Below are 25,597 nucleotides of genomic sequence, written 5' to 3'. Positions count from 1 at the left end.
AACAATCATATAATTGTACCCAATGGAGCATGCTTGCCATACGGCATACAAATCACTTGCAGACACTCAGGATGATGTTCTGACTGTTGGAAATGTCGATAATTTATGGTTCTCATTTGTCATTTTTGAGATAATTTCATTTCAGTTTTTCTTTCAAGTAAACAGCATTAAAAATGTGTACAACCATTCTAAAAATCAATTTTTCAAATAATCCTATCTCAGATTTTTTGTCTCCTCTCATATCATTTCCTTTTTCATCCTTTCTCCCCCTTTACCTTATTTCCTCTTTCTCTGGTTGCATCTTCCTCTATCTCACTCTTTTCCTCTTTCTCTTAATATATTTTAAAGATAAGGCTGAATATTAAAAAGCCTATGTTTATTATTAAATCTTCTCTCTGTAAATCACTCATGAATGTGTTTTCCAAGAAGAAAACATCACCAGCAGTTATTTACTATACATTGATAGGTTATAGGTAGAGTCTGCAATGCTAGACTCAGGGAGAATGTAACTGTACCTTCACGAAGTTTATAGGCTAAAATGGCAACAGCAAATTAATCAATAAATACATATTTCAACCAGTGACACTAATGACTGCTTGCTCCCTGTCAGTCATTGTGCTAAGAGATACATATGACAGTTCCTGTTCTCAAGGATTGTGTGGACCAGTAGTAGAGACTGACCTACGAACCAAAAATGTCAACAGAATAGGTAATTGCTGAGAGAGATTTGCATAAGGGGACAGAGAAGCAAAGAGATGAGTTCAAGATAAGCTACCTTGAGGTACTGGAACCTGAGCCAAGTGGAAGAAACAAGAATATTTAGCCAGGTAAAGAAAGGTGGGAGAGGAGTCCTTGGCCTCACCCCACACTTGGTGAGCATGGGGACTCCAGGCACTTCGGTGTTGCCATGTGTGACACGGCGTGGGGTCAATGGCAGGAAAGGAGGCTGGAAAAATGGGCACATAGGAAGATCGACGTACCACAGATTAATACTCCTCCTGTACTTGTATTTAAAGGGCTCTTGGTATATATCATTTTCCTTTTCCTTGTTTTCTAGTCTAAAGGAGGATTTCGTATAGAGGATGCTGCTCATCAGCATTTAGTCACAGCGGGCACTGAAGAGTGGTGAATATTCAGGAAGGAAAGTGCTTGCTTCAACAAATAAAGAAAAGCAGTTTAAGAATGCAAATAGCACTGAACATGTATAGAAGAGGATTGAAACTTAAGACCCTAGGAGCTTAGAGAACTGAGGACAAAGGAAGGTGAGATAAAAACCAGATATAGGATACCCTTCAGGGGAAATATGGTCGGCAGGTACTATAGGAATCCTGAGACGTTCTAGGCACTGCCATATTTTCTTAGGGTCCAACAAGGATGGCTATCATTAAACTTGCTTGATGAAACAAAAAGTTTGAAGAGGGCTCTGTCAGTGGTCACTGTTTTTGGCATCTAGTATTCATTTACCCTTCTCTTAGTAACTGCATCCCCAGCGCCCCGCTGGGGTATCAACTCTCCCGCAGGTTTATCCATGTGATTTGGGCGGCACTGACTCCTATCCCCAGCTCTGGGGTCTTATGACAGTCAGCGTTTCTACTCTTCTGTCGTCTCAGTGACTTCTTTTCCCTATGGGAAACACACAACCCCATTAACGACCAGGAAGCTTTCACTTCTTCTGGATTGAGCGGAGTGACGGAGTGAGGCTGGACGTGCTGAGCTGTCTTTCTATGATAGGGTGGCTAGACTGAGAGGAAAGCCTACATGGGGCTTCCATGCGCAGTCAGAGCACGTGGGTGCGAGGTATATTTTAATGCCTTGATTAAGCCATCAGAAAGCATCCCTTTGTCCCTTGAGCTTTTCAGACTATGCCAGCCGTTATGTTTTCTTTTTTTCTGCTTAAGCTTGAATTGGATTTTGTGTCTTTGAAAACCAGAACAGTCTTAACGTACAATCGAATATTTGAAATAGTTTGTTAGATGGCTGCTACGTATTTGTTTAGTTATGTAGTAAACTAAACTAAATAAATGAATAAGGTAAGCTATCAATAATGGCAGTTCTTATCTGTGAATGGCTGTTTATAGTTGCAAAACCTATTTGCATATACTATCTCGCTTAATCTTTATAATAAGTATTGAAGTAGCTACTATTTAAACCCTTTATTTTTAAGGAATTAAGTGTTTTCAGAGTTATACAAAGCATGAGTGTCTTGGACACAAAGTCAGGCTTTCTGACTCCAACTTGAAGGCTTTTGCCCAGATACTTTTACATTTTTAACTACTACCAGTACGCTTCAAAGACTCACAGTATATTTTACATTTTTGTAGTTTTTAAGAGATGAGCAGTGTGTTCTTTCAGGTTTCTTATGTATAAATGTGAAATTTAGAAATTAATGGAGTAGAATGATAGGAAAGAGAGGATTGCTTTAAAATGCTCCATGTTTTCTTTAAAGTAAAATTCTCAAAAATTGTCTTTTTAAAAGTGACTCTAGTCAATCTTAGATAAAAGATATTTATTAGAAATAGGAAATTCCTTTAGTAAATTTCAAATTTACTTTTTGGTCTCACATCAAGTGTACTATAAGCCTTGGTGCTATTATGGCCTTGAATAAAGGCCTTGTTTTCTAGGTCACTGATGTCATGACTTTCGGATAGTGCAATTTATTTTTATTTTTTTAAATTTGAATCTCTGTCTTTTTTTTTTATATATATATATTTAAATGATGTTTAATTTTATTTATTTATTTATGGCTGTGTTGGGTCTTCGTTTCTGTGCGAGGGCTTTCTCCAGTTGTGGCAAGTGGGGGCCACTCTTCATCGTGGTGCGCGGGCCTCTCAGTATCGCGGCCTCTCTTGTTGCGGAGCACAGGTTCCAGACTTGCAGGCTCAGTAACTGTGCCTCACGGGCCTAGCTGCTCCGCGGCATGTGGGATCCTCCCAGACCAGGGCTCAAACCCGTGTCCCCTGCACTGGCAGGCAGACTCTCAACCACTGCACCACCAGGAAGCCCCCTTTTTTTTTTTTTTTTTTTTTAAGAGAAAGAAAACATCAGAAATAAATTAAAAAAACAAAACAAAGCAAAACAAATACATCCTTTTAGTGGAATTGCCAAAGAAGTATTTGGAATTGTTTGCTGTACCAGTATTTTATTGTTGCTGATTTTTAAAAATTGAGATACAATTGACATATAACATTGTATTAGTTTCAGGTGTACAACATAATGATTTGATATTTGTGTACCTTGCAAAATGATCACCACAATAAATCTAATTACCACCCATCTCCTATACATAATTACAAAATTTTTTTTTCTTGTGATGAGAATGTTTAAGATCTACAGTTTTAGATGACTTCAAATATGCAATACAGTATCACTAATTATAGTCACCATTCTGTACATTACATCCCCAGGACATATTTATTTTATACCTGGAAGTTTATATATTTAAGATCATTTTTTTTCTATTGCAGTGTTTGATTTTTCAATTCCAAATGTTTTTGATACAATTCAGCTCATCAGGGAATTGTCACCCTCATGAGCTCTATTTGCTGTTTATAGACCCGATTTTCTCCCAGGAAGATCTGGCTGGAGTCGTGGCAAAGCTAGACAAGTCTGACTGGGATCTTCCCATGCTCAGTTCAAACTCTGGGTCTGTTTTTATTGAATTTGAAATCTTGGAGAAATAATGCATGAGTCTTTGCAGTTAAAAAATAAATATTTCTCTTTTGAATAAAAGTGCAGTTACTACACGTTACTCTATGTTATTTAATTATACCCTTAGGGACTAGAGAGAGGTTCCTTGAAGCACCACTTCTGTCTTATGTCAGGAAATTAATAGCAGAATAAAATGCCCCTGTAGAAACAGAATAAGAAGAAGGACCTCTTTTCTCAGTTGAGCTTTATCTAAGTGTATCAAATTACAACATACAATAGTTCAACTTGAACTTTAATAGTAACCTCTGTGAAATTTTTGATAATGTTTATTCACCCTTTGCCATGCCAGTTAGTTACTCATTTGTGTGTCCCCTCTCTTCCGGATTAATTGTGACCTTGTTGAAGACAGAGATGATGCTTTTAAAAATATTATTATCCTATACCTCCCTTATGAATACATAGACTAATCCGTCATATTAGTAGATGCTCAGTATATGTCTGTTGACTATCTTGGAAGTAGATCTGTACCATATTGGTCCAAAGCATTGCATTTGCAATTTGTTTCAAAGAGAAGTAATACAGATTTAGTTCTGATGAGATGATGGTGAAACAGGTAAACTCATATTACTAGGGAATATATAAGATAATGTGAACATTTTGTTCTCTCATTTACAGCAATATGGCTCTTTGTAAGGAATTTGGCTCTTATGCTGAGTGAAATGAAGATCTTTCAGGATCCATAAAAGTATTTAAGCTTTCTGGCCTTACCACTATACTCATAAAAGTTTTATTCTAAGAAAATAGTTTCTCAACAGAAAATGCTATTCATTTATCCAGCGAACAGTTACCGGGTACTTTCTATATGCCGGGCACTGATGTAGACGCTTGACCTATATCACTGAACAAAATGGAACTTATTTTCTAAAAAAGAATGACAGATTAATAATAAATATAGTAATTATAAATGATTAAGTTATACAGGATATTAGGTGCATGAGTGCTTTGGAAAAAAGAAAGAAGAACAGAGTAAGGATTAAGAATATGGGATTCAGGTAAAAAAATTTAAATGGGGCTTTGGGGTAGACCTTATTGAGAAAGTCCTGTATAAGCATTGAAGAGAGAGGGTTACCACACGATTATCTGTGGGAGGATGATAGAGCAGCATATGCAATAGTCCTAAGGTAGGGAAGTGCTTAGCATGTTCTGGAAAGAGCTGAGAGGCCAGTTGGAGGCAGTGGAGTGAGTAAAGAAGAAAAGAGTGGAAGGTGAAGTTTGGCAGAAATGGGAGGCCAGATCATGTAGAGCTGTGCTGACCTTGTAAGGAATTTGGCTCTTACGCTGAATGAAATGAAGATCCATTGCAAGGTTCTGAGAAAAAAATTATGGCATGATCTAACATTTAAAAGGATCATTCTTGTTGCTGTGCTGAGAATAGCCCATAAGGAGGAAATGATTTAGGGCAAGTGACCAGTTAGGAAGAGTGGTGGGCTGAATAATGACTCCCGCAAAGATCCTAATCCCTGAAACCTGCAAATGTTGCCTTGTATGGCAAAAACATACTGCAGATGTGATGAAATTAAGCATCTTGTGATGGGGAGATTGTCTGGATTATTCTGGCAGGACCTTTAAATGCAACCACATATATTCTTCTGAGAGGCAGGCAGGGGGGAGACTTGACCACAGACAAGAAGAAGTCCATGTGATGGAAACACAGTCAGAGAAAGATGCTACAACACTGGCTTCGAAGATGGAAGAAGAAGCCATGGGCTAAGGAATACAAGGTGTGCAGCTCTAGTTGCTGGAAATGGCAAGGAAACAGGAAAGGTAAGGAAATGGGTTCTTCCCTACAGCCTCTGGAGAGAGTACGGCCCTGCCAATGCCTTGATTTTGGACGAATGGCTTCCAGAACTATAAGAGAATGTGAAAAAAAAAAAAAAAGAGAATGTGATCTCGGGTGGCCTCGGCCTGCAGCGGTTTGAAGCAGGGTTTTGGTTCCCGGCCAGTGATTGAGGTCGGGTTGTGGCGGTGAGAGCGCTGAATCCTAGCCACTACACCAGTGGTCAGTGACAAGGTCCTGGCCCTACGGCTTTGCAGAAAAAAGAATTCCCACAAAGACGGAAAGTCATGAAACAAGTAAATTGTTTATTAGGAGGAAAAAGAGTACATGTGGGTAGACACATGGGCGGGCTCAGAGAGAGAGTCGCGCCCTCATGGCAGTTTAAATCACTTACATGGGGCATTTCTTCTGTGTTTCCTTTGACCAATCATTTTGATTTGCCTGGTTCAGAGTCCATATTTGGTGTATCTCAGGATTTTCCCATGTGTGCGCGCGTGTCTTAGCCAACATGGATTTACCGAAGAGGCCTATGGGTAGGTTTGGCCACTTGGCGTCCCTCCCCTTTTGACCTCCAAGAAGCCTTTCTGCACATGTGTAGTCGGGAAGGTCTCCTGACTTCGAGAATGAGGAATATGTTGTCTCTTATCTTCTATCTGGGCAGGGCCCGGCCTCCTCTCTCAACTGTCTCATTATTTTTGTCTCAGAGTATCAGTCCACAAGGAATGAACTCAAACCATTTGCCCTGGAGCCCCATCTGTCTGCTGCCTCAAGTACACTTCTGTTGTTCTAAGCCACCAAGTTTGTGGTAATTTGTTACAGCAGACTGAGGAAACTAGTATAGGAGGCTATTGCTGTTATCCAGGAAAGAGATGATGTTAGTTCACATAAGGATGATAAAATGGAGATGGTAAGAAGAACTGCATTTTTGAATAAGTTTTAAAATGTAGAATAAATAGGATTTTCAGTCAGATCAAAAGTGGGATGTGAAATAAAGGAAAGAGTCAAGGATAGCTCCAAAATTGTTGTCTGAAATGATTTTGCACCAGCTGAGATGAAAAAATTTGCATGTGGAGAAGTTTTTTCAAGCAGCAACCAGGAGTTCTGTTTTGGATACACTGGGTTTGAGACTTTTTTAGATATCTAAATGGAGACATGAATGGCAGTTGGGTATAAAAGCATGGAGTTTGGGAGTCGGATCTTTGGCTGGTGATGCAAATTTGGAAGTTATTGACACACATTTGGCATTAAAAGCCGTGAGATGAGATGAGCTCATCAAGGGAGTAAATGTAAATAGAAAAGAGAAAACTAAAGACTGATCCTTTGGGAACTCTACCCTACAGGTTTGAGGGAAGTTCTGTACATGAAAATAAGCATCGGAAGAGCATTTATACAAATATGTGAATAATTTTGATTCCAACAAGGGGAACTGCTAATGTCAATCTGGTACATCAATTCAATGGAGTTACCCATTCACTAAAAAGAATGATTATGATGACAGTGGAAGTAATTATGATAAATTGTTAAGTAAAATAAAGCAGAACTCAAAATACATAAATATTATAATTGTGAGACTGAACCTGAAAAGACATTATATACAATTAAAGTAATTGTGTTAATTTTTGGTTTCTTATACTGAACAGGTTTCAAGTTATGTTTTTCAATAATGCACAGAATCCTCTGTGAGATAATATTGAATCATTTCATGGTCTCTGTTTAGCAGTAACACAATGGAAAACACTTTGAAAAGAATTTAGTGAAACATTTCAAAATCACATTTCTTTTGATTCATAGTCATTTTAAAAGCATTTTAAAACATCATAAATATAACACAATTATTTATTCTAGTTACCAAAGATTTCTGTAGATGAAGCAATAGAGAGGATGGTAAGTTATATTAAAAACCAAAATTCAGTGGAGGAAATTTGAAGATCTAATTGGTTTATTGAAAGATTCATGATTAAGGCAGTGTCTGATCTAGCTACTAGAAGGGCACTCTGAGGGGTTGTACAAAATGGAAGGGTTTTATAGGCAGTAAAAGGGTAGGGCAAGAAGGTATCAGCAAAAGAAAAGAAAGGGTTGTTTCAGGCCAGGCCATCTTTTGAGGGAAGGGAAGGGGGGGGCGGTCTTTATCATACAAATTACCTCATTAGTGTGGATCAGGATATTTCTGATTGACTGTTTCAAAGGTCACATTTCTGGGAGAGGTTGAAACTGCAATTAAGTCTTGGTGTGCTGTTGTGGGGGACAGATGACTCCATTTGGGCTTGTTATTTCTTTTTCGATTACCCAGTGGTCATTTGGAATTAGAACTATTCTTTCTTATTACTGTCCCTGGGAATCTGACTGTATGATTGACTTAAAAGAACTACTTGTTTGTGCTAAACTGATGATAGGGCTGAGTGCCAAATTACACTAATAGAATAGCTTATTCGTGCTTTGTGCATATATTATTTGGTTGCAGAGTAGTAATTAACCTTGATGAGCACCCCTCTCAGATCTTTGGAGGTCTCACTAGAATCTCAGTGGGCAGGAACTTGTGTCCTTGAAGTCATGATGGAAAGGAAAATCTTTGCTGTTCTCCTTTTAGTTGGTGATTCATTTTCAGTTACTTGAAATGTGAAAATGATTCATTTTTACTAATCAGTTAAAAAATTATTGGAAGTAATAAAGAAACAAATCTTTTTTTCAAATACCAAGTCAATCTTTACCTGAACCCTTATTTTCTTCCTTATTTTTTAGTATTTGGGCTTTTTCTACACTCAGAAAACTTGTAAAATATACACATTGCACTATGAAAACCACAAATTGTGTCATAGATACTTAAACATTGTATTAACAGAGAAAATAAACTTAAGGTTTAGTTTAAATGCTCTAAGTCTGCCTTAAAAGAACTAATGTCAACTTCCTTGACATTTATGTCAGTTTTATATGGATTATTTTAAAAGTTGGAATGCTTTTGTTAAATGATCCTCTAAACTACTGCTTTTTATTCTTCCCTGTTGCTGCAGAGACTCTTATAGTTTAATAAAAGCTATCTTCTTTGTAAAAAGAATAAAAAGAAAGGAAAAGTATTGATGTAAGCATTAAAAAAGAAATATAACCTATTAGATATGGGTTTAACAATGGAGATTTTCAAGAAGAATGATCTCTTATTTCTGATTCTTAAGAAATATGAATTTAAGTTATTACATGGTAGAAATTTGATATTATATGAAGATATATTTAGTGTTCAGTTTTTATAGTGTTAGAATAACTCATCAAAGAGAGAAAAAGGAGTCCCCAAACTGTTTAAATATTTTAATGCAAAACAACCACTTTGTTGATTTTTCACTGATATAATTTCATTTAAAACATTTTAAAATGCCATTGTTTGAATTTTACTTTTCCCACAAGCTGATTTGTGATTTGTGGACATAGACTTGAGTTGTCTTGAAAGAACAGCCAGAACAAAAATGCTTACCACGGACATAGAAGAAAATTATGTCATCTCTAAGGAAAAACATACCCATGATTTAAAATCTCTTTTAATATTATAAAGCATCATCCAAAACTCAGAAGACTTCTGTAAATTTGAAAAGCAATGTTGGGATTTTCATTTCTGGTTCTGATAGAGGTGTTTGTAGTAAGTCCTGCCAAGATCAACTAAGAAAGCTAAATAAATACAAAAAATAACATTTCTTTGAAGGCATAAGAGAGCTTCGAGGAGCTCCCTCAAGACTTCAGGGGACAAAATCTTGGGAAAGTAGAATCCACGCAAAGAGATGAGTTGATATTCTGTAGTCACTTTTCTTTTTAGGATATTGCTGATATTCAGTGCAAGCCTAGGCTGAGCATCCAACTAAAGGGCTTATGCAGAGGACTACTAGTGAAAGGCAGAAAAACAAACAGAGATGCTGGCAAGATACAGAGGAAAAAAGTAGTCTTGAGATTCTAGGATTTCAATGAGAAGAGACTGGCAAAAACAATACCAATTTTTCCCTAAAGACATTCTGTGTAATTCTAAAGCTGTGTGTGATAGCTAAGCAGAGTGAGAAACTAATAAGCAGAAAGCCCTTGACATGCAGGGCAGAGTTAACAGCAGTTGTGGTAACAAGGGTTAGAGTTCAGGACATCCCAGAGAAAGAGACACTGTTAATACCCCAGACTCCATATGGCAAACATTAGAAGGCCACATCCTATGAGTAGGAAATGAACTCAAGGTAGTAGCAATCACACCTCAAGATAGCTAAATTCCCAACAGGATTAAGGTGATCAGCTTTACACTATTACCTACCAAAGGAAAAGTTAAACCTTCTCTAGAGGAAGATAACATGGTCCACAACAATAATTTTTCATACATATCATTTTTTATTTAGTTAAAAAATTGCCAGGTATGCAAAGTGACAAGATCACATGACCAGAAACTAAGAGAAAAAAACAACACATAGAAAGTACCCAAAGGTGATCCAGATATTGGTCAAGGATTTTAAAATTCTTATGATTAATTTGTGGGGAAATATGTAGAGAGGTAAGGATGAAGAATTCACCAAAGAATTGGTATTTTTTTTAAAAATCAGTTTGAAATTTTAGAAATGAGTAATGCAATAACTCAAGAACTCAATATATGGGTTTATGATCAGACTTTGACACAGAATAAGATGGGATAAGTGAACCCGAAGGCAGGTTAATAGAAATATGGAGAACAAAAAGGATGAACAATACAGAAAATGTGTAAGAGTCTTATGAGACACTGTAAAAAGATCTAACACAGTTAGTGGAGTCTCAGAAGAGAGGAAAAAAATGTTATAGAGGTAATATTAGAAATGGCTGAGATTATAGATTCAAGAAGTGCTGCAAACCTCAAACAAGAGAAACACAAAGAATGCCATCAATCTTAGGCATATCATAGTCGAACTGCTGAAAACCAAAAACAAAGAAAAAAGTTTTATAAGTAGACAAGGCAGTTGGAGATTAAAAAAAAAAAAACACTTTGATGAAACAAAAATAAGATTGATAGTTGATTTTTCAGCAGAAACTGTGGAAGCCAAAAGAAAATGGAATTAAATATTTAAAGTACTAAAGGAAAATTATGGCAACTAAGAATTTTCTACCCAGAAAAAAAATAGCCTTTAAAAATTTAGTTGAAATCTTTAGACAGACCAAAATTGAGAGAAATCATTGTAAAGAGACCTATACTAAAAGAAATACTAAAAGGAATCTTTCATTCAGGATGGCTGTAAGCTGATGAATCCACAGAAATGCAGGAAATAATGAAGAGCAACAGAAAATATAAATATTTAGGTAAATACAAGTGAATATTGATTTATAAAACAAAAACAATAAAGCCTCAGGCTGGCTTGAGGATTGCCTGTCTGGAGAGTAGCAGCTATCTTGAGAGCATGAGGACAAAAGATACATGGTCAGGATGACAGAACAGAAAAACAAAAGGAGCTTGGGTCCTTACTGATATCTTTGAGAAGCTAGACATGAACTAACTGCACAAGACATGAACTAACTGCTTGAAGAATTCTTATCATAAGAAAAATAATACATTCCTATTTCTTTAATCCATTGTAGCCTCAGTCTTCTGTTGCTTAATGTCAAATGGCCTCATAATTCATGCATGTATTTCCATTACCAAGGCTAACTCTTTACTCTGACACTCAAGGCTAATCATAATCTGGTCTTAGTTCAGTTATCTCCTCCAGCACTTCCCTGCTTCTTCCAACTTCCCTCCCTTTTTTGTGGTTCTCTTCATTGAACCCCAGAGAGAAACATCTATTCCTCTTCTCACAAATTATATCTATTATTTTAGATTTCCTATATTCATCCAATGCTTTTCTATCTCTGCAGTTCAACTTAACCAATATTTAATTATTACTTATATAATGATTAGTATTATATTCCCTAAAATGAAAATAGCCTCTGTATCTGCTTTTGGGAGCTTAGTTAAGAAGAGGATATCTTGGATAATAGTTTCTCACATTTCAAATGAAGAGCCCTGAATTAATTACAATAGGTTAGATTATGCTGGAATAACAAATAAATCTCAATATGCCACTCATCTAAAACATAAACATTTTTTTCTCACTTAGGCTGCATGCCCGTTGTAAGTTTGTTGGGGGCTCTGCTCTATGTAGTCACTTAGGAGCCCAGGCTGGTGGAGATTGTACCATCTGGAATGTAGCTGGCATCCACAGTGGAGGAATGGGAATGTAGGAGTCATGTACCATCAGTTCAGTGCTCTGAACTGGAAGTAACACATGTCATCACCTCCCCTGAGCCAGTGATCAGAACTAGTCACATGACCCTACCCAGCCACAAGGCCTGGGAATGTAGGATAGTGGAGGAATCTTTGGTGAGCACTGCCATATCTTCCATAAGCTCCAAGGAGTAGAGTGAGTACTGGAAGCATGAAAGAGGAAAGGATTGTTGGCTGAGTCTGAGGGACCTGTGGGAAAAAGGAAAACTTGGTGAGTCAGTCAGTCTGTGTTCAGAGGCGATTTGGGGTTTAGCTGTGGATAATCCCAAGTGGTTCTCCAGCACAGGTCGACAGAGCTGATTACTAGAAATATAGGCCTAATGTTCATAGACTTAGGAGCTCAGGTTGTCAGCAACAGAGATGACATTCAGCACATATCAGGCCTCAGCCAGGGGCCTGGGGCTTGGATAGAGGTAGCTGTTGCTGCCTTAACTTCTCTCTCTGAACTTCCTTCTCACAGGCAACAAAATGTCCAAAAGATGCAAAAGATGGACCTCAAAAAGCAAACAAACAAAAAACCCAAGAGTCTTGACAATACTGAGAATAAACAATGAACAATCTACCTTCTTCCTAGAACATTATGTTCTATCTAGAAGAGTTGTAATAAATGTAGTTTCCTGTTCATATGAAATGTTTTAACCATAGATCTATATTGAAGTTTCAGGTAAGCTTTCCTTATTTTAGAAATACATTATAAGATTTTATTTTATCCTCATAACTACTCTATTGGGTAGATACTAATATCCCAGTTTTACAGATAAAAAAAAAAAGACCTGAGGCCTAAGGAGATTAACTACTTGCTCAAGTTTGAAAGGCTCACACATTTCAATCCAAGACTCTGCTTTCTTCATTTTGAGGAAGTTTTCAAATTAGGCTATAAATCCAACTGTCTCTTTATGCTGATGAGCCAAAACATTTGAGTTTTTCAGCTAATTTTAAAAAAGAATGATTGCTCACATTTCTTTCATGGGACGTGACTTTTGGCCACCTTAACCTTCAGCAGGTTTTGCTGGCTAAGTGCTGGATGGCATTTGTGAAGTTCCCCGGGCTCTTGTCTTCAGGTGAGAAGATGATTATACCATTTGACAAATGTGATATCTGAACTTAGCACCCAGCAGAAATGAAATTTCACAATGTCAGGGCAATTTAACTATTACATAGGTGTTCTTGTGGGTTTCAAACACTTTATTACCAACATCAAAATACTAACTTCCATATACGCCATGTAGTGGCATAAAGCTTGCGCAGCGGTTGAAAAATGGAGCCTCCTCCATTGCTAACAAATTAAATGTAATGAAGAAAAATTGAGAAAATGGAAATGGAAATTACTTTCCCTTCAGTGAGCTTAGAAACTGAAAGTTTTCTTACTCCCTTACTGCTTTCTTAAACTTAATTTTATAGTGGTCTTTCTCTGCATTAACAAAATACTCTTCACTTCAAATGTAATGGTTTCCATTGAAAATGCTATTAGACACCATATTACTTTCTTTTATAATCATGGTACAAAGAGACACTAAATAACCAGATCTCATACATTTAACTTCATTCTTTATTGTTTTTCATTTTTATTTGCCTCATTGTATCAGGTAAGAAGTTTTTAGTTACAAATAAGAGAAAACCAAATACAAACTACCTTAAATTATATGGAAATGTAATTGGAAGGACTCCACTGGAAGGACAGGCTTCAAGTATAGTTTGATAAGGACTTCAGTTCCATTTTTCTGCTGTAGTTTTTCAATTACTTTCTCCACGTGATGGCTTTACCCTCTTGGTAGCAAAATGTCCCTACCTTATGTATACTAATCTATAAAAAGCAAGAGAAAAAAAAATCTTTTCTTCTTCCAAACATGGGACAAGAGATTTTTGTGTCTGCTAACCTAGGATAATGCATTGTGCTAATTAACCTAGGCCTGGTTAAGTTCCTGTCTCTGATCCTATCACTGTGACAAGGAGGATTCGTTCAGATCTGGAGAAAGGGGTAGGGTAAATATCCCATCAGACCACATAGTTGCAGTTCCTATGGAGAGAGATGGCTTTCCAAAGCAACAGTCTGGGGTTTGCTGGGAAGGGAGAGGAGGGGATAGATATTGCTTGTGCAATGAATATTACACCTATTGATAGTACTTTTTAGGGTCAAGAAATTTTCTTTCAGTTAGATAAAATACTATTGGGTTGGCCAAAAGTTTTGTTTGTTTTTTTCCGTAAGATGGCTCTAGGAGCACTCAGTTGTCTTTAACTTCATTCAAAACAATTTTGTTAGACTCTATGTGACAGCTGTCATATCAGGGTACATTTTAAAAAAGACTTATCAAAATTGGTGAATTGTTGTGTAGCCCTTTTAGTATTGAAGATGGAAGAAAAAAAGCAACATTTTTGGCATATTATACTTTATTATTTCAAGAAAGGTAAAAATGCAACTGAAACACACAACAAGATTTGTGCAGTGTATGGAGAAGGTGCTGTGACTGATTGAATGTGTCAAAAGTTGTTTGCGAAGTTTCATGCTGGAGATTTCTTGCTGGACAATGCTCCACAGTCTGGTTGACCAGCTGAAGTTGATAGAGATCAAATCAAGACATTAATTGAGAACAATCAATGTTATACCACGCGGGAGATATCCTACATACTCAAAATATCTAAATCAAGCGTTGAAACTCATTTGCACCAGCTTGGTTATGTTAATCACTTTGATGTTTGGGTTCCACATAAGTTAAGGGACAAAAACCTTCTTGACCGTATTTCCACATGTGACTCTCTACTTAAATGTAATGAAAAAGTTACATTTTTAAAACAAATTGTGATGCGCGATGAAAAGTGGATACTGTACAATAATGTGGAATGGAAGAGGTCATGGGGCAAGTGAAATGAACCACCACCAAACACACCAAAGGCCAGTCGTCATCCAAAGAAGGTGATGTTGTATATATGGTGGGATTGGAAGGGAGTCCTCTATTATGAGCTCCTTCCGGAAAACCAAACCATTAATTCCAGCAAGTACTGCTCCCAATTAGACCAACTGAAAGCACTTGACGAAAAGCGTCCAGAATTAGTCAACAGAAAATGCATACTCTTACATCAGGATAATGCAAGACCGCATGTTTCTTTGATGGCCAGGCAAAAACTGTTACAACTTGGCTGGGAAGTTCTGATTCATCTGCCGTATTCACCAGACATTGCATCTTCAGATTTCCATTTATTTCGGTCTTTACAAAATTCTCTTAATGGAAAAAATTTCAATTCCTGGAAGACTGTAAAAGGCACCTGGAACAGTTCTTTGCTCAAAAAGATAAAAAGTTTTGGGAAGGTGGAATTACGAAGTTGCCTGAAAAATGGTAAAAGGTAGTGGAACAAAAGGGTGAATATGTTTTACAATAAAGTTCTTGGTGAAAATGAAGAATGCGTCTTTTATTTTTATTTAAAAACTGAAGGCACTTTTTGGCCAACCCAATAGCATGGAACATTTCACACGATGGGTTGGTTTCCAGAATAAAAGGCAAATACGTACATGTTTCATAAAATATTTGTCTGAGCCTAGGATAGTCAGGGCCTCTTTATCCCATGTTGTGTCACCTGTAAGCTATGGGTACACCTGCAAACACAGAGCCAGGCATGGGGAAAGGCTCATTCTTGGCAACCATCGCAGCCTTCCATAGCTTCTGATTTCGGTCCCCTCCTTGGATCGCTCCTCTCAGAATGTCTCTGGTAGTTTCTCTTCAACTCACCCACTCATGAAATACTAGTGACAGCTCTTGCGACGTCCTGCAGATTCTGTTCTTGGAGCAAGATCACATCTACTTTGGCTCCTGACTATTCCTAATGAACTGACTCTTCATGTCTTCTGGCTTAGTTTTCACCTCTGCCTAGATTTTATTGACTTCAGCAACTTGCTACCCAATAGTGATTAAATTCCAATATTTTACAAGATGCTGAATATATATGTTCTTGTATAATATGGAAATACTCCATGCCCTAATCCCTAGAACCTGTGAATATGATTCTGTTATGAACCTTGGATTCTGTTATGTTATATGGCATGGTTGACCTTAAGATAGGGAGCTTATCTGGGTGGGCCTGATTTGATACATGAGCCCTTTGAAGCAGAACGCTTTCTCTGGCCTGTGGCAAGGGGGAAGGCAGAAGGGAAGTCAGAGGGATTTGAAGCATGGTAAGGACTCGGCACACTGTCATCTTGAGGATGGAGGGGGCCACATATAAGGACCAGAGAGAGAATCTAGGAGCTGTGAACAAATTCCAACCAATAGGCAGTGACAAAACAGGGCCCTCAGTCCTACAACTACAAGGAATTGAATTCTGCCAACAACCTGAATGAGCCTGGAAGTGGATTCTTCTCCAGAGCCTCCAGGTAAGAACTCAGCCCAGCTAACACCTTGATTTTGGTTTTGTGATACCCTGAGCACAGAACCCAACCTAAGCCCACCCAGACTTCTGTCTATGGAAATGTGAGTTAATACATGGTTATTATTAGTTTTTCTAATATTTATTTATTTATTTGGTTGCACCAGGTCTTAGTTGCGGTAGGCAGGCCCCTTGGTTGCAGCTCAGCAGCTCCTCGGTTGCAGCTCACGGGCTCCCCAGTTGTGGCACGTGAACTCTCAGTTGCAGCATGCATGTGGGATCCAGTTCCCCAACCAGGGATTGAACCCGGGCCCCTTGCATTGGGAACATGGAGTCCTAACCACTGCACCACCAGGGAAGTCCCCAAGTATTATTTTTAAAGCTACTAAGTATGTGGTACTTTGTATGGATCATACAGTTAGACTGACACCTCCATGAGAACAAAAGCCATGCGTGGCCTCATGATTTTGAATAAGTAAATGGAGCTTTGCCTAAGTTGGGTTCTTTGGTTCCCATATACAGGATGACAAATTAGAGATGAGATGCTCAAATAACAGAAGGAGATGGTGCAAGTGAAAAATTGCCTTAGTCATGGAGAATGGCCAGTTTCTTAAGCAGTTAGACACATAGCATCTCTGGGCTTTGGTTTTTGAATCTTTATCTTATTTTCCACACCCAATCCAAGGGCATTGTTCTTTCACCACCATATTTTTTTACCTGATTTAAATGGCTCTCTGAATATGAAGGACCTGTTTTTGTCATTGCCAGTTGTTTGGCCCAGTGTGCCTGAGTGGTACTGACCCACTTGGTTTCATTTCCCAGCTTGAGGTAACTACAGCCCCAACAAATCAATCCAACAGCCTCTTTCTACGGTTGAAGCTAACAGTTTTTATGACATACATTATTTTTATTCCATTTCATACTCTATTAGAACAGTCTAATCCCTCAAAAATGTGATTTCAAAGCCCGATCTCAGAAACTACTGATATTTGTAGTTTTATTTCATTAGTAAGTTAATCATCTTATTAATTTACTCTAAACACAACAAAACGTTTCTTACCAGGAAATTGGAGTAGGTGTCAGTTAAAAGTAAGACATAAAGAGGAAGTTTGCATGAGAATGAATCAGCTGGTACTAAATATGCCAGCAAACATCATGTTGCTGAAGCTGCCACAATAAAAGAAGAGAGAAAGGATGCTTTGCATTTTCCTTCTTATGGCTCTGAGTTTAATGGGCCCTTGCATTTCAACTAGCTGGTGGGACGACATATTTTACCTTTGTATATTCTTACTCTTGTACTTGTGAGCTTTAAACTTATCTCTCAAAAGGGCAATAGAGTGTTTTTCCAACTTATTATTGGATATATGCACTCTTGTCTCCATCCTCAAAGCTCAATGCATTAGTGGATGATAACTTAGGATCCATTATAAGAATATAGTCACAAGGAAGCATCTTTTGGGAGTTCATTCTGAATGCAGGGTAATTTACATTAAAATGAGGGGAGAAATAAAATATAATGAGCAGAAATTTCATTCCATACCAGTCGTGTCGAGACTGGTACCGGCCTTCAGGTTCTCATCTGAGAGGAAGGTGGGGGTAGAGGGTCTACACTTGATAGCTGGAAATCCTGAATCTTATCTGGGATAAACCAGGCAGGTGATACCATTAGAACCAGATGGTTTCCATGGTTAGGTTAGCTTGTCCTGCAAACAGAACCATTTTAGCACAAATTAGGTCTTTCAGTGTGAAATCAGAATTTAACATTGAGCATGAAGAAGTTGAGAATTCAAACTACATAGAACAAATGCTAATTTTCCTTTTATGGGACTCATAGAGTGATTTAAGATCAAAAGAAAATATTAAATTAAAATTAGTATATGTAATTGGATTTCAGCAAGTTCTAATAAAAGTGACTCAAGGAGACCTGGGTTTTAGTTCTGACTTTGCCTTTAACTGGTTATGTGTAACCTTTGGAAAGGTTACTTAACCTCCTATATTTCTCATCTGTAGAATCATTTGAGAATAAAATACAAGGTCTTTTAGGCTTAAAAAGATACAAATAAACACTGGAAACCCTTATAACACAATGAAAAATGTATAGAAGTAGTCTTAATGCCATAACTGATTGAGTTCTAGAAATTACTTTTTAACAGATCACATAAAAGTTCTGGAAAAAAAGAATTCTTTCATTTCCAATACCTGAATTATTGAAATATGTTAAGAGCAAGTACAGAGAAATTACTTTAAATTTTTATATTTTCTTTATACTGTTTTTTAAAAATTTAAGTTCAAATTCTGTTTTTAAAGGCATATGGCAGTGCAGGCTTTTCCAACTTCCACTAAAATATCTCCAAATGAATAACCATAACAACAAAGTGAAAACACATAACCACACGTAGATCAAGGGCCCAAGTATAAGTTTATTGCAGAATATGGGCAAAATTCCTACTTGCTATGAAGCAGATAGATCTGAACTGAACTGACTTGAGAAAAAAATGAAAAAAAGCCAGCCTTCATCTGACAAGTCTGAGAACATCTGAGGAAAGGAAGAAAGGAAACTACTTTTAAAATCATAGAAGTGGGAAAATTGGGAGAAGATAGACAGTTATAGCCTGTACAGTAAAACCTTCATACATGAGACAGAGATAGCAATATTTTTGGTAGCTGTAAATGTGAAAATACCAGTTTTTTAGTTATTCTATATGTGGGGAGTATCAGTCAAAGCCAGGTAACAGGGAAGGAGGCATACCCCCTTAGTGCAACACAGATGTAGAAGGTGAAAGCTTGTTAGAAAGAGAGAATTAGACTCATCCCTCTATCCATTTCATGCATGAGTGGGTCACACCAGGAGTAGGGGTGGTCAGCACAGGGTGCAGACACCTCTTATCACCTGCATATCTGGCACAGTCTGCTCCAACAGTCCTGGCTTTGGTTGCTAGATAATAATAATAGCTAACATTTTTTGAGTACTTACTATGTGCCAGGCATGGTTCTAAGTGTTTAGCATACATTATCTCACATCATCCTGTAAACAACCTTAGGTGTAGGGCCAATTATTATCTTCCTTTTACAGTTGAGGAAAGTGAGGCACACGTGCATTATGGAACTTACCCAGGACACACTACAGCATCTAGGACTCAGATCCATGCAGTCTGACCCCAGACATATTCTCAGAGCTGAGGTGTGAAACAATGATCCTACTATTCTATAAGTGGGCAGAGGGCAAGGACAAAGTATTCCAAAACCCTCTGTGGAATAAGTGCCCTCTGTATCTAAATGAATCTTGCTTTGTTTGAAGCTAATTAAAGAAAACAGTAGCAAAAACAAAGAAAGTAACAGAGAGACTATGAAACAAAGCAAAAGAGTGCAACCAAAGAATCTGGACATACCATCTGGAAAACTCAAGAAGAATATACTCCTAAGAAGGATCTAATGAAGGATGAAGGGTTAAGGAAGCATTTCAGAAGACTGGTATCCTTCATGACGTGAAAGAAGAAAATGAATGAAGATTAAAAAATCGAAAATGAGTTGGATGAAATAAAGAAGTATCGAAATGAAAACTAAAACCTCAAACTGGAATTTAAACCCTTATTTCAGTCAATTAGGAACCTAATTGTTTCAGCAAAAAATTGAATTAATGATGGAAGTTGACAATTTCTTACAGAATCTACAGTGCTAAAATGGAATCAACTTTCTTAACTAAATACTGTGCTTTCAAGCATTACTTCCAGTATGTATGATCCATAAAAAATAAAATAAAAATTCCCTTTCTCTTATCAGTTCTTAAAATGGTTGAGACAGCTTAATTTTCTGGACAATTCTGATACTTTTTGGTAGTCAAATGTTTTGTGGAACATTCATATTTCCAGATTGTACTTCATTGTACTGTTTACTGATGCTGGGAAACCTGCAATCCTAGAAAAAGTGAAATAAAGCTGTAAAATTTGCCAAACGATATGAAACCAATCATTCCATTTCCAGTTTCAGCTCCAACAGGTAGAGATCTTGGAGTTCATCATGCCCATCCTCACAACAAAGGAAAGTTAGAAAAATGGACCATCAATGCCTTTTCTTGGACCCATCAGAGAAGTGAATTTTCAGGACAAACCACCACACTGAAATCTGGAGGGACAGGCATATCCAGTGAGACACATCTGTTTCCCTTGAGCAGAAGGTGATCCTCCTTGTTATAAATGGTAGAACCACTAGTTATTTGGACAACTGCTGGAGGCAGAGTGTGGACCTCTTGGAAAGTGAGGCACCACTGAAGACAATCCTGGGGGGACCTCACACTTTGATGTGCTTTTTCACCATAAAGGCTACCAGGTTCTCAGGCTGAGGATTCAAGAAAAAAAAACCCTTACGGTCTTGGCACAAGGTAAGGAAAAGTAGCCACTGTGTAATCTTCCCCGTTTCTTCTCCATAACCAAGGCTTATTCTATAGGGAAAACTAATTCACCAGAGGGCAATAAAGAAACTTTATCCCAGCTAGGGGAGTGTATAAAGGGAGAGATTACTGCCCTGCTGCAGGTGGTTCCAGACTTCTTGCCTCACCTAAATGGTTACAAACAACATCAACAGGGTACCAGATTTCAAAGAAATAGATTTGGAACAGTGGTAACCAGGGAATGGAGAAGCAGATCAGCAGGAAAGAGGTATAGTTCTAGAGAGGGACAGAAACACTTGGAAAGGCCTCACTCCGAGACACAGGCCCACTTAAATACTGAGACTTAATCAGATTATAGAAAGCTTCCCTTCTGTTACACTCCACCACCATGCAAACAGTCTCCAGTGTAATAACAGTGGAGTCTAGCTGAAAGAGCTGCAAGACAAAGGCTCTCTCAGAGGAGTAGAATGAAGGGAAGACCCACAGCCAATGTGGGAGAAAAAAACAAGGTCATTAGAGGAATTTCAAGCCTATAGTCAAACAAACATCAAACACAGCCCAATTCCTGACCTGATTAACTAAATCCTCACACAAAAGGCCTGTTTAACCTCAGTAGCTGTTAAAGACACAAATGTCCTGCTTTCAACAAAAAATTACAAAGGATTTCAAAACGCAAGACAAAAGTACAATCTGAAGAGAAAAAGAAATCAAACAGACCTAGGTAGATGTTCGAATTATCAGTAGACTCAGGAAAGGATTGAAAATAGGTCAGTAGAAACTTCTCGAACTGTGAAATGCAAAGAGAAAAAGAGAAGGAAAAAAATCCCAGAACAAAACATTTAAGAACAGTGGGATATTATCAGATATATGTATATGAAATATACCTAATTGGGATACCAACAGGAGAAAAAAGAGAGAATTGGGCAGAAGAAATATTTGAGGTAATAAAACCTGAGAACTTTACAAATTAATGACACACATAAAACCACAAATCCAGGAAGCTCAGAGAACAATAAGCAAGGTAAACACAAAAGAAAAATCCCCACCTTGGCATATCAGGTTCAAACTGTAGAGAATCAAAGATAAAGTCTTGAAGGAAGCAAAAGGGGAAAAATACCTTCTCTATAGAGGACAAGGGTAAGGATTACAGCAGACTTCTCATCAGAAACCATGCAAGCGAGAGAAGAGTGGAGTAAAATCTTTAAAGTGTTGAAAGAAAAAAACAAAAAACTTGCCAACCTAGAAATCTATGCCCAGTGATACTGTCTTTAAAAAGTAAAGGATAAATAAAGAGTTTCTCTGGCAAACAAATTCATTACTAGGAGACCAACCTTATGAGAAATGTTAAAAGAAGTTCTTCAGGCAGGAGATAAATAATATAGCTTGGAAACTTGACTATTTAAAAAAAGAGGAAGGGCATCAAAGAAGGAATTGATGAAGGTTAAAAATATTTTTATTCTTCTTAATTGGTCTAAAATATAGCAGTTTGTTTGCAATGACACTAGTAACAGTGCTTTAGGGGATCAAAGCATGTGGATGAGTGAAGCAAACAAAAGCAGTATCACAAGAGACAGGAGGGAAGATTCCAGAATACTCTGTTTTAAGGTAACCGTACCAAACAAGAAACTGTGGAGTGTACTTTGAAGGTACACTTAGATTATTTAATAATATAAATTGTAAATCCTGTGGCAACCGCTAAAAGAATTAAACAAAAAAGTATACATGATATTCCAAGACAGGAAATTAATTAAATAGAACCAGTCACAACTCTTAGAAAAGAAGGAAAAGGAAACTTGGACTGGCTCTCCAGGTTGTATATGGCGCACTGTCTTCCATTGTTGCTCTAGACTGCTACTGTTGTTGGGCTGGTTTTTTGTTTGTTTGTGTCTTTGTCTTGTTTCGTTTTCCTTTTATTTATTTTTCTCTTTAGCTGGAGGACATAAAGCATAAAAATATACTATTATTTTGAATATTGCCTGTGAGAATCTCTTTCACCCATATCTGTTCTGTATCTAATAAGACGATTCAATAAGACTAGAAGAGATGAACCATGCTCAAGGATTTTGTTGAACATCTCCCACACTCCCACCACCACAAAATAGAGGATAAAGAGAAGACATAATAATAACAGAAGATAACAGGTAAAGAGGACAAAGAGCAGAGGCCCAGGAATGAATAAACTATATGCTCCTGCAAGAGAGCTCATAACAATTGAAATAGAGTCAATGTTCAAAGATATGTTGTGGTTCTTTGAATCTAAGACATTTTAATGTTTCTGGTATTTGGTTGCATCTTACAATCAGTTTCCACAGAAATTTTCTAGTCAGAGAGAGGGGTGTGTTCCAACGTAATTGTCATTACCTTCACAAATGCCACATGAACTGTGCAAAGTCCTGGTTAAATATCAGTTGGATTATCTGCACTGTTAGACCACATATGGTGGAATTTTTAATTAAATTTTATCTTTATTTTCAAAAAGTCTTAAAATTATACCAATGAGACTGCATAAAAATTCAAAAGCAATGCATTCCCAGAAAATTTTCTGTCACATGCCAAGGAAATCAATGAAGAGTCAGAGATATTGCAAAATCTCTTATAGAATCTTCAAAGGTAGAAGTTGATCTATTCATAACACAGAAGGATTATTAGACAGATTCATAACATTTATCTGTAAAAATTAAAGTGCCTCTTAATAATATCTGGTGTTTTATTTCCAGAAATTAAAAAGAAATAAACAACAGCAGCAACAATAAAACCAGCTGTGAGTTTTAACCAAATGGCAAATGCAAGTGAAACTCTAATAATTTGTAATATGCTTAGGAATTTTGCTGTCTGTTCTAAGTGAGATGAAGAGGTAAAAATATGCACATGAGTTGTAATATTTTTCTATCTCCATGCTGCTATGTGTAATTGCGTAGTATCAAAATGATTTAGGTCTGTAGACTGAATATCAAGAAATCTTGGATTCAAAATCTGACTGATTTACATCCAGGGGCTTCACTTGGATGGGTCTCTCCTTCTCTCTTAAGTGATCTGTCAGCTTCCCTGACTCCATAGGCAGCAGAGTCCAGGACTCCATCTCTTCTTGAACTTCTTTAGGTTTTGACATCTCTCCTTGCATCAGGGGCTAACTTTTCTGTGTTAGGGATATGACCCTTCCTTCCATGGGCAAATCACATAGAGTTTGGTTTATTTCCTTGCTTTTGAGTCTGTTAAGGTATTGGTGGAAAATCAAGTAAGAGAGAAAACTAGGTTCCACAAACTGGTACTATAAACTTGTCAATTATTTTTCTCCCCTAGTAGAGTGGATTAGATAGATTGCTTATGCTCACAGTGGCCAAAATTTAAGAATGATATTTAAAACATCTTTTAAATGACAACTAAAACATCTTTATAAATTTATCCATAAACACCTCAAAATTTTATTTATTATCACACATGTGTATTAGAACCACATATAACAGCTAAAAAAACTTTCTCTAAAAACATGGAACTGTACATTTTCAATAGGAATAGTGTTATTCTCAGGGTGGTAACAATTTTTTTTCATGCAAAGGCAAAAAAAAAAAGCTTGCTCTTTTTATGTATAAAACACAGATATATGTACAGTACATAAATAGATATATAGCATACCTATGATATTAAAATTTCATTTCATGTTATGATTAGGGGAAGAAAATCAAAAAGTGCTCTATAGGGAGCCAATAATGAAGTAAAGGTTGGCAGAAGCAGTCTTACACCAAAGCCTCTTCTTCCTCTCCAACCCCCAAATGCATTGTATTCTTTGAATATGCAATAAGAAAAAAGAACCTAAAGTTAGTTTAGCTTATCTGTAATATAGTCAGTGCCAACAGGTAAACACACCCAGATATTTGAGAAAGAAAAAATGTTAGTCAATCATCCAGATGTTTTATTTTGACAGTGTCAAGTAGCATCAAGAGAATGAGAAAGACAAGCCACAGACCGGAAGACAATATTTGCAAAAACATATCTGATAAAGGACTGTTATGAAATATATACAAAGAACTCTTAAAATTCAACATAAGAAAATGAACAACCTGACTAAAAAATGGGCAAAAGACCTGAACAGACACCTCACCAAAGAAGATACAGAGATGGCAAAAAAAGAAAAAAAAGAAAAAGAAAAAATGGTCCACATCGTATGTAATTAGGGAAATACAATTAAAACAATGAGATGCCACTACACACTTATTAGAATGGCCAAAATCCAGAACACTGACACCACCAAGTGCTGGTAAGGATGGGGAACAACAGGAACCCTCATTTATTGCTGGTGGGAATACAAAATGGTACGGCCACTTCGGAAGACAATTTGGCAGTTTTGTACAAAACCAATCATATTCTTATCATACTATTCAGCATATTCCTTGGTATTTATTCAAATGAGTTGAAACTTAAGCCACTGAAGCCACTTAAAACCTGTACACGAATGTTTATAATTGCTTTGTTCATAGTTCTTTATTCATAATTGCCCAAACTTGGAAGCAACAAAGATGTCCTTCAGTAGATGAATGGATGTATAAACGGATATCTCCAAACCATAGAATATTATTCAGCACACAAAAAAAGAGCTATCAATCCTTGAAAAGACATGGAGGAAACTTAAATACATGTTACTAAGTGAAAGAAGCCAATCTGAAAAGGCTACATACTGTGTGATTCCAACTATATGACATTCTGAAAAAGGCAAAACTCTGGGGGCAGTAAAAAGATCAGTGGTTTCCAGGGATTTCTGGGGAGGAAGGAGGGGGAATGAATAAGATGGAGCACAGAAGATTTTTGGGGGCAGTGAAACTATTCTGTATGATACTATAATGGTGAATAATGTCATTATACATTTGTCAAAACCCATAGAATGTATAGTACCCCAAGTAAACTGTCATGTAAACTATGGCCTTTGGATGATAATGATGTGTTAGTAGTGTAGGTTCATCATTTTCTGGTGGGTGATGTTGATAACGGGGAAGGCTGTTCATATATGTACGCAGAGGGTGTATAGGGAATCCCTGTGCTCTCCTCTCAATGTTGCTGTGAACCTAAGACTGTTCTAAAAAATAAAACCTATTAAATACGGTTTATTAAGACAAACAAGACAGAAAAATATCAA

The 25,597-nt window shown here is 37.1% G+C and overlaps 1 long non-coding RNA gene across 5 annotated transcripts in view; it reads right to left on the bottom strand.

Moving 5' to 3' along the window:
• Window positions 1-10,443: 10,443 nt before the first annotated feature.
• LOC130704610 (uncharacterized) overlaps window positions 10,444-25,597 on the bottom strand; it is a 169,063-nt gene continuing 153,909 nt past the window's right edge. For all 5 annotated transcript variants that reach the window (XR_009005033.1, XR_009005032.1, XR_009005034.1 and 2 more), the window contains 2 exons: window positions 17,623-17,785; window positions 10,444-11,915 (listed from right to left, as the gene is read on the bottom strand). This is a non-coding gene — a long non-coding RNA (uncharacterized LOC130704610). The remainder of the gene's footprint in view (window positions 11,916-17,622; window positions 17,786-25,597) is intronic.

Source organism: Balaenoptera acutorostrata, chromosome 13, assembly GCF_949987535.1.
Source record: "Balaenoptera acutorostrata chromosome 13, mBalAcu1.1, whole genome shotgun sequence".
Taxonomy (NCBI): domain Eukaryota; kingdom Metazoa; phylum Chordata; class Mammalia; order Artiodactyla; family Balaenopteridae; genus Balaenoptera; species Balaenoptera acutorostrata.
This window is presented reverse-complemented; position numbering and strand designations above follow the sequence as displayed.